This window comes from Otolemur garnettii, unplaced genomic scaffold (genome assembly GCF_000181295.1).
Source record: "Otolemur garnettii isolate 467f Iridium unplaced genomic scaffold, OtoGar3 scaffold00164, whole genome shotgun sequence".
Lineage (NCBI taxonomy): Eukaryota > Metazoa > Chordata > Mammalia > Primates > Galagidae > Otolemur > Otolemur garnettii.
The window spans coordinates 762,774-771,391 of NW_003852559.1; the positions used below are offsets into that span (position 1 = coordinate 762,774).

Here is an 8,618-nt window from a genome sequence, read left to right on the forward strand (position 1 = left end):
TTTTATTGTTATTGTGTATGTGTGTGTGCGCGCGCGCATGTGTGCCTGTACTTACAAATGCTGATTATTGCAGGTGGTTACTACTGATCTAAATAGAAAGAAATCAAGATCTCCAACTATTTCTTTACAAGTAATGGTAAAAGCAAGAGTTATCAAAGTCTCAAGCATGCTAGTGAAATAAATACTTGCTAAAAAACAGACCATCCAACAAACAAGTTAAAAATAAAGAGATTTGAGATCTAAAACATCTATTAAAACATTGCTCATTTTAGAGAATTCTTAGGGAACATTATTTGCTCTCATTAGTCAGATACAGACATTCATGGTCTGGAATACTTTTATAAGATCTACATAAAAATGGCCAGAACATTTAAATATTCATTGGGCTGCCCCTCCTGAGTTTACACTGTTTATATTTAGAAAGCAACAATATACAAACTATATATATAACTAAAACTAGAATAGGTTCCCCATGCTTGTTGACCGAGGGGCAGAACACTGCCACATCACTTATGATGAACATAACCCTTTACCCTTCCATTTCATAGAAACGCAGAGCATGTTCCTGCAGATAGAATAGAGTCCTCAGAGCATTCACATTCCACTTTGTAAAAGACATTTTCCAGAATCTTGGCAGTAGGTGATTCTGAAACACTTCTGAATTACCCTCAATCATCTCATATAATTAGGAATCCAGAATAAAAAATACAAATCTGGCAGTTGTTATGATTGAAATTGTTACTGATATTTAAAGGAAATTGAAGCAAGAAGCATAATTTCTTCCTTTAGGTTATATTTCAGTGATACACTTGACAACAGCCTACAATGAACAGCTTGTCTGGGAGTCAGTATGGTACAATGCAATAGTGATGTCAAAATAGACTAGAGGAATGGAAGAAAACAGAGAAAAATAAAATGAAATCAAAGTCATGAACCTCTCTAATTGGAACCTACTCAAAAGAGATGAAGTCTAATTTTAAGGAAGTTATTGGTTCTAATGAGTTGCGAAAGGTTATCTGAGACACAGTTCTTGACATTAGGAATCTCACTTTAGAATTATATTCATGTCCAATCCCATCTAAGTTTAAAAGGAAACTTAAAGATTCAATATAGACACTTAAACCCTGTAAAATAGCCAGAAGCTCTGGTACTTCTTACTCCATCTGCATTCCCTTTTGTCTAATAAACTCCTAGGGGTAAAAAAATTTTAAATATTGAATTTGAAACTCGTCAGAGATAACTTTTAAAATACAAATCCTAGAATTGAAGTTTAGAAGTTATCTAAACATGGCTATATATAGCATTTTATATCTGAAATTATAGACTGTATTTTATAAAAAAGTTTAGTCTTATTTCTCATGTCATTTGTTTCAACAATATAGTTTTAGATCTAAAGCGTTTTCAGTGTAACGTGACCATACGCTTCCTACATTTGAATATGAAAGGAGCGCTGTGAGATTTGGTGGTGTGTATTATTTAAACGTACCCTGCGTATTCCTTTGGGTGCTGCCTTCTCTATACAGGATGCTTATCTCCTGATGATGTGCTAAATGTGAGATTTGAAGGGAATCCAGATACCAATTTTGTGTAATCTCAGTGCATCACAGTTCGCCAGGCTGCTGGGGAAATTATCCCTGAAACCATGGTGTCATCCTGGAGCAAACTGACAAGGGAGAGGTGCTGGACCTGCTACAGCCAATAGACAAGGAAATCTTCAGAAAATGAAGGACCTGCTGCTACGCGTACATAATCCTCTCCTGTTCTAGGGCTGGAACAATAACAAATCCTTAGAAGACAACAAGGGCTGGCCGGAAAATATCCAGCCACTATTTTTTTGTATTGCCTGGCTGGATACTTTCCATACAGCTCTCACATTTGTATTGCTGAAAACTTTTATCCAAAAGATGATTATTTATAGTTTCAAAAAATATTAGCAATTGTGTACTGCATGTTTTAAGTCACTTACTAATGACAAAAGTGAGATTCTTTTTTTAGGCTTGATTGACAAATTAAAAACATAAACAGATAGTCCTGTAGGAATTGGCTTATAGGGAAGCTGAGGTGCGGGTACCCACTTGGAAGTGTGTTTCTCCTGTTTCCTGCTGTGAAAGATTTTGACTTGGATTCTCTCCCAGGAAAAGGCCAACCTATCAGGTGCCCATGAAGTCTAAGTCATTCAGAATTAGTAATTGGCTAAATAATTTTAAGGGAAATTCATTGAGGTAAATAGGTTTAGATATCCTTTTGTAATTATCATCTTTTTGTTATATTAAAACTCGAGGTATTTGTGTATCTTGAATTTCTTCTTTTTTCACGATCACTGGATTATGTTTTCCTCTTTTCATTTATTCTGTCCTTTCTTTTTTTGTCTGTCTTACTGGTCATATAGAAGCCTTCACTGGTTAACTGTGATCAGCAGTTGCAGCATAAAAGTAGTTTTGGTTCTCCGTTACACAGGATAGTTAAAATGCAACTTCCAACAGACATGTTAATTATAACCTCTGACTGTGTGGGTGTTTGTGTGAAGAGGATCACTTTCACGCAGACTTACAAAAGTACATTACTCTGCTCCAAGATCTGCCCTGTTGCAGCGTGAGCGTGTGAGTGACACGGATCGCAGAAGGTCTCACAGCTGTGGTTTGCGTTTCAGATGTTATGTGCTGCCACCTCTCCTAAAGCTGGAGAGGAAGGAGGATAGGTTTAGAAATATTCAGTTTTTTCCTTCACAAATCTGAATGTTGCTTATGAAAACCCATCTCGGGATTCTGAATATATGAAGGCAGGCAGGGAGGAGGAAACGTGCCTCTTTTAACCCCTGAGATTTTATCATTAATATTGACATTTATTTGCATGTATATAAGTGGAAACTTTGTAAATATAACTGAACTCCAATACATTTTTATTTTATTATAAATCTATATAAATCCCTACCAGATTTTGCATTAGCATTTGATTTTACTATAGAACTATAATTAGTATATTTCTACCATAAAATCCAAATGAATATTTTAAGGTGGTTTTTGATGAAAGGAGGAAGTATTATTGCCATTATCTCTGGGCTTCATGGCTTTATAGTTTACACATCTAAGCCTTTCTAGAATTGGAATGTAATGCATTTTTAAAGTTGAGCCATGTTGGTCTCAGGGCAGTAAGAACACTTTCCTTGCCTCTCATCTCATTCCTGGTCATACACAGAACAACTTACCCAAAGCAACATCTCTAAGAAGCCTGAATGAATGGAATCTGACATGTAGTAGCATCTTGAGCAATAATAGCCTGGTGCTCACAAATACAGTGTCATGGTAATGAAAGTTATGGCTAACGTTTGGGGTATTCCTTTAAAAAAGTGTATTTTATTATTTTTGTGCTGCCCTAATCATCTAAGATTTCCCAGATACAAAATAATCATCAGCTTGAGTAACAGATTTGGAAATGATGCGTTAACTTTGATTTCTCAGAATCAGCTGAGGCACTAGTTCTTTGGGAAAGACTTAGAGCCTAGGCTTGCCTCTAAACTGTGTTCTCACCCCGTGTTATTAATTTGTGGTATGACAATAAAAAATTAACTCTGGAGCCTTTCGTGTTTGTTATGTCAAAATATTCCGGATTTCCCAGGCTCAAGGAATAGTACGAAATGTAGCAGCTATCTTATACTAAAATGGTGCTGCTGATTCAGTGTCCAAATTTCTTTTCTTCCTTTAAAAAATGCTTAAATGATATGGAAACATTTATATTTACTAACAAAATGTGTAGTATTTAGTTAAATATAATTTATAAAAAATTAGTTCCCTAAAGATTTGATAGCACATACGTGATAGCTTCCTAGTCATGTAAACATTTAGCAAATTAGAATAAGGTCTTATTCCTTGGACCCATGCCATCTAGCATGTTACATAACAGAAGAAAACTAAGACTTATGATGCATGTTTCAAAATGGAGAAAGAATGTAGAATCATGGAAGCTTGATCATCTAAGTTAGTGCAAAGAGCTCAAATGAAGTATCACTTCTGACAAGAAAAATTCTAGACCTACTAGAAATTAATTGCATTTAAAAAGTTAACATAATTTGTATAAAATTATACAATCAATAGTATAAAAATGAAAAGAATCACAGTTCATAACGGATACGTGAATCAGTCCATTAGTTCATTTTTTTTCATTTGTCTTATAAACCATCTAATAATGCTTTTTTTTCTTAAAGTTAATTTTGTCTGGTATCTTTTACTTATTTGGCATATCTTTTAAAAAATTCTTTACTGAAAACTTCCCTGAGATTATACAAAAATTTTAGATTTGTTTAATGGATGACTGATGCTGAGAGTGCTCATTTTTTTTTTATCCTGAGAGCCAAACGCTTTTCTGGCTGTGGTGATGAATTGATCCTGCCTTTCTCACAGTCTCATCTGCTCTCATTTGGATGGCTGACTGGGCTTGCATTGCAGTCTGTACTCAAAAAGAACATGGTACTTTACACTTAACATGAAGTTCATCATCACTGGTGCATAAATCTGATAAAAACAAGGCACAGTAGACATAAGCCAAGACCCTCCTCTGCACAGTTCTAGCTGACTCAGGTACCTGCTGATGCACAATGTAACACAAAAGAGATTCTTTAAATTATTATTCCAGGGGCTTTAATACCATGGATGCAAAGCTGAACAACTTCATTGTTGGAATTAGTTGTTCAAACAATACATCCTTTACTCATTCTTTAATATTTGAATGAAGACACCCATAAAAAAAGAAGTACATTGGTCCAGCTCTGTATTTTTTCCTTTTCTAAAACAAATATTAGCATCTAGAGAACTGAAATTGGCTTCAGTGAACAAAAGAATAGCTGAAAGTTGATTCTTTGATACAGAAGCAAAATATATTGTTCCTTGGCTAGGAGTAGAAAAGTGTATGGTGATCGGGACCAATACCACGTTTAACTGATTATAATACTTTCATTTAAATTGGCAAAGTGATAAGTGTGTTTCTAGAATATTACTGTAATTAAGAATTCTGAAAAGTTTAACTTTGTATAAATTAACCAATCATTAATTTGACTTAAGTTTGGTTTTATTATTAAAACACAGGAAATCAGCTGCAAACTTTTCTAATCAGAAAGTTCAGCACATAAATAAGATCACTGTTTGCAGGTCATCTTCCACCTGACAAACATAAGTACATTTCTCCAGAAAAATGAAATAAAACAGGGTCAAGTGAAATTCAAGTGTCACCTTGATTGTTTCCTGCTTTTTTCATGTGGAACCCATTTCTTGTGCTGTTTCAGCTGCTGTATGACACTGACGTAGTCTCCAGTTTCACCATTAGCTGGGTTTTAAGAGTGATGATTTGGTTTTGTTCCTGGACTCAAATTATGATATTTAGGATATTAAGTTGTTTCCTATCAGCTCTGACTATAAAACATGAAATTGAGGTGGATGAATATAGTTGATCAGAGGACTATTAGACTATGTGAGTTGAGCCAATTGGCTTTATACTGAGAAAAACAATTCCATAATTTTCCAAACTATAGCTTTTACCCCTAATTTCACCAGCTTGGTAAAAGGCATGTGACTTGTTGCTCAGGACAGATCCAGAGAGAGAATGAATATGGATGGCACAGAGTCACTAGGATGAAAAGAGGAATACAAAATATATATACTGCCAGCCAGACAATCCTGAAAAAAAAAAAAGCTGAAAGCCTAACACCTCCGATTTCAACCCTGGCAATCACTGGGGTGACAGATGTTACAGATTGCCCTCACGTCCAACACCTACTGATTTCAAAACATCTTACAAAGTTACCATAGTCAATACAATACGGTATTAGTTTTAAGAAGACATACACATAAAAAACATATATAGAGACTAATGGAACAGCACAGGAAGCCTAGAAATAAGCCGTGCTCATGGATCTTCAAGAAGGATGCCAGACTGCATGATGCATAAAGGACAGTTCTGTCTATAAATGAAATTAGGAAAACAAGATATCCACATGCAAAAGAATGAAGATAGGTCTTTATACTAACACAAAGTGGATTGAAGACCTGAAACTGTAGAACTAGAAAAAACATGGGAAAAGTTTTTAACATTAGATTTGGCAATAATTTCTTGGATATGGCACTAAAAGCACAGGCAACATGATCAAAAATAGATGAATGTAAATACATCAAACTTAAAACATTCTGCACAGCAAAGTAGATAATCAGAGTGAAAAAGAAATCTATGGAATAGGAGAAAATATTTGCAAAGCGTACATTTGATAAGGGGTTAATATCCAGAATATATAAAGAATTCCTAAAACTCAACAACAGTAAGAAGCAACTAATTGAAAAAAATGAGCAAAGGATTTGAATAGCCATTTCTCCAAAGAAGCTGTATAAATGGCCGACAAACATATGAAAAGAAACTCAACATCACTTTTATCAAGGAAATGAAAATCTAACCCACAATTAAGCGTCCACTTACACTAGTTAGGATGACCAATAGCAAAAAAAGAGAACAAAGTAAGGAGTGCTAGTGAGGATGTGGAGAAGTTAAAACCCTGAGCACTCTGGTGGGGATGCTATTCCACTACTCTTAAAATGGTGCCATGGAAAACAATAAGAAGGTTTCCCCCAAAATTTAAATTACCATATGATCTAGTAATCATACCTCCTGGTATATATCTATCTCAGTCCATCTCGTGCTGTTGTCAGAAATTTGGCAAGTTTCATGAACAGAAAATTATTTCTCACAGTTCTGGAGGGGAGCAAGTCCAGGATCAAGGTGCTGGCATCTGGTGAGAGTGTGCTTGCTATGTCATTCCATACTGGAGAGTGTTAGGAGTGGGAGGGAGGGAGGAGAGAGAAAAGGGAGCTAAACCTTTTCTTTACAAGGAACCCGTTCACATGATAGCAGCGTTAATCACTCATGAGGGCAGAGCCCTCATGGCCTAATCACCTCCGAAAGGTCCCACCTGTTAAATAATTACAATGGTAACTAAATTTTAAAATTAGTTTGGGAGAGCACAATGTTCAAACCTTAGTAATGTCTAAAAGAATTGATGACAAGGGGTCAAAGAGATATTTGCACTCGTATTCACTGTGGTCTTATTCACAATAGCGATTATTCACATTCAGCCTAGATATTCATAGAGGGATGATTGAATAAAGAAAACATGGTGTATACCTAGAGTGGACTATTATTTATCCTTAAAAAAAAAGGAAATACTGTCATATGCTACAACATGGAAGGCATTATGTTAAATGCAATAAGCCAGTGACAAAAAGACAGATGCTGCACGATTCCACTTATATGTCTGCTGTGTCTGAAGTAGTGAAGCTCATAGAAGCAGAAAGTGGACTGTGGTCAGGGGAGGGGGGCAGGAGAAAGTAAGAGTGATTGTTCAATGGGTTTAATAAGAGCTTCAGTTTTGCAAGACAAAAATAGGTCAGAGATCTGTCACACAACAATATTCAATAGTTACTACTGTTCTGTACCTTGTACACGTAAAAATGATTATGATGGTAACAAAAATGGATATTCTATAGAAAGGGTTACAACAGTACGACTCCAAGAATAGGTAAGTTTAAATTAAAATTTCAGGTAAGAATACCACAGTTTAAGAATTCAATTTTTTTTTTTTTTTGGTTCTCTCTGAGTCCCATATTCTTTCTTTTTTTTAATTAAATGATAGGTGTGTACATTAATGCAAACATGGGGTACAGTGTAGTGTTTTCATATATTTGAAATATTTTCATAAACTGGGTAACATAGCCTTCATGTCATTTTCTTAGTTATTGTGTTAAGATGTTTATACTCATACTTAACCTGGCAGGGGAGATACCATGATCATGAAGGTGGTTTTCCCAGGGCGAGGCTCACCCATTGCATTCCGGCTGTGCTGACCCCTGCGATTTCCCCAAATGTGGGAAACTCGACTGCATAATTTGTGGTAGTGGGGGACTGCGTTCGTGCTTTCCCCTGTTTTATTAAAAAAAAAAAAAAGATGTTTATACTCTACTTTTAGAAAGATTCACTTTTACCCTTGTAAGATAAACCATAGATGAGATCCCTCAAATCACCCTCCCTCCATACATCCACCCCCATCCTTTCCCTCTCCCCACTCCCCAAATTCTTAGGCTATAATTGGCTTATAACTTTCATCTGAAAGCTATAAATTAGTTTCATAATAGGGCTGAGTAAATTGGATACTTTTTCTTCCATTCTTGAGATACTTTGCTAAGAAGAACATTTTCTAGCTCCATCCATGTGAACATGAAGGAGGTAAAGTCTCCATCTTTCTTTATGGGTGCATAGTATTCCATGGTGTACATATACCAGTTTATTGATCCATTCATGGATCGATGGACACTTGGGCTTCTTCCATGACCTGGAAGATGACTTAGCTGTATTTGAATAAATGTAGGTTGTTGCATTATACTTAATAAAAATAAGACCGCCCCTGAAAATAAGCCCTAGTGTGTCCTCTTGAGAAAAAATAAATATAAGACAGTGTCTTATTTTCGGGGAAACATGGGTATGTATACATGAACATAAATACATCTTTCCTTTTTACACACATTAAAAAAGGAAGGAATATGCTGACAATATTTTAAAAAGAGAATTTTGTCATTCATTTATTATGG

General features: G+C 35.4%; 1 non-coding gene across 1 annotated transcript; it reads left to right on the forward strand.

Annotated features, from left to right (window-relative positions):
• The first annotated feature begins 7,791 nt into the window (after positions 1-7,791).
• On the forward strand, positions 7,792-7,956 carry LOC111728514. The gene has a single exon (XR_002775784.1). It is a non-coding gene; the product is annotated as a U1 spliceosomal RNA (small nuclear RNA).
• The last annotated feature ends 662 nt before the right edge of the window (positions 7,957-8,618 follow it).